Genomic DNA, 2099 nt, shown 5'->3' on the forward strand with positions numbered 1-2099 from the left:
ACTACCTCGATTACCTTATCCACCCATTTCTCTGCTAGAAGTATTCCTACGCCCCGACCCCGTCAGAGTTCCCTGCCCAGAAAATCTTGTACCTGTGTTCTTTGCCTGTGAGGAACCTCGCAGAACCTCCTCTCCATCTTACTTCCTGGATGCAACACATGTCTACGCGTCTCCGTTCAAGCATCTCAACAATTTCACCAGATCTACCTTTCAGCGTGCCGACATTGAGAGTGCCAATCCTAACAGTATGGGTGTTGGGGGTGTGGGCCTGTAGCCTGGGAAGGGGAAAAGCAGTGTCAAAAAATTCAAAAATTATCTCACAAGTGTTACATGAGAGGAACGTGTCGGTTATTGACCATTCCTGTGTTGACTCTAACATCAAACAAGTCTATGACAAGGTTCTTTTGAAAAGACTGGTGTTTATTGACGAAATAGGAAATGATATACAAGTTAGTTGAAATTCTTCTAATGAAACCATTTACAACAAACTTGGTTCTGGTAAAGTTTGTGCAAGCTAAACCTCAAAACATTGCACAGAATTTGCTGAACAAAACCATTTTCAAACCTGTCAGTAACCTTTGGACCACTATAGCTACAAAAGTGATTCTTATTTTTGGAGAGAAAAAGGCTTTCAGTATTAACCTAAAATAGATACACCTCTACAACCTAGAGAATCAATACCAGAGTGTAGAAGAGTAACATTCACATTTACTTGTGAAGAAAAACAAAAACTAAACATACAGTAGAAACAGTTATTCAATCTGCTTTTGAGATTTCAAGGCTCAGTACTGAAAGATTATCTGATGAGGATTCAATATTGAATAATGTTCATTATAGCAAGATGCAGTTTGGCAATCTAAGGCCTGCAGTCAATGCATATTCTGTGTACTATTGTTAAAAGGCATTTGAAAATGAGTTTTGTTGCATGACAATGACAATCGTCACTCACAATGTTTCTTCAGAAACTGAGATATGCCTTGCTCTTTTAAACTATCAACCTGTCACCTGTTTGCTTCATTAGTTGCAAAGATGCCTTAAGACATTTGTGTACATGATTCATCTCTCAGCCTTAAATTTTGTTTTCTAAAAGCATAAAGAAACATACATAAAAATGGACAACGCATGTAGAAAGACTCTTGAGAAATTACTCATATTTTTAGAATCTCCATTGTTGTTGAAATAATTAATAATGAAAAATAATTAATGAAACAATATGTATCACTGAATGCTGATGTTCTTCAGAACAACCAGCAAGCAGAAGTATGATGATTAATGTAATCTAACATTTTATTTGTTTCAGTCATTGGAATGCAGCCTTGTTTGGGCATTGTTTAGAAGGATTTTGGTCAGAAAATGAATCAACCCCAGTATTTTGAGCTTGGAACTTAATCTATCGGTCTCTTATGCTGAACTGCTAAGTTATGCTGACATGAATAAAGAAATCCTGCAGCACACACACACACACACACACATATAGTCAACAGATGAGATCCAGAGACTCTCAGTATAGAAGACACTTTGTAGCACTCAAATGATTCAAACTTAGATTCCGATGTCTTTACAGGGGATTAGTTTTGTTGGGTAAAGAATGGCTACAAGAGGGACTAAGTTGAGCAACAATAGAGGCAATCATGCAGATAAAAAAAAATTATATATTATTAAACATAACAGCTTGGGTATGAAATACAAAATATGTATGAGGCTACAAAGAAAGAGGTCTGGAGATGCCACTACGATAGATTGCTTAATAATGGGAATGAATGGGAGAAAGAGAGCCTACTGTATGTTGACCCAACAGAGGGACCAGCTATCCGAGTTGATAGTACCAGGGTAGATAAAGCAATTAAGAGTATGAAGACAAGGAAAGCCCCCGGCCCATCAGGAATCACTGCAGAGATGCTCAAAATATCTGGCAGTGTTTGCTACAGCCTAGTCACCCGTATTACGAACCAGGTGATACACGAAGGAGTCATACCCAATGACTTGTGTAGCAGCACCATAGTCAACTGCTACAAAGGTAAAGGTGATGCTTTAGATACAAATAACTACAGAGGCATCAAGCTGTTAGATCAGGTTATGAAAGTTACGGAGAGGGTCAT

Source organism: Octopus bimaculoides, chromosome 2, assembly GCF_001194135.2.
Source record: "Octopus bimaculoides isolate UCB-OBI-ISO-001 chromosome 2, ASM119413v2, whole genome shotgun sequence".
Lineage (NCBI taxonomy): Eukaryota > Metazoa > Mollusca > Cephalopoda > Octopoda > Octopodidae > Octopus > Octopus bimaculoides.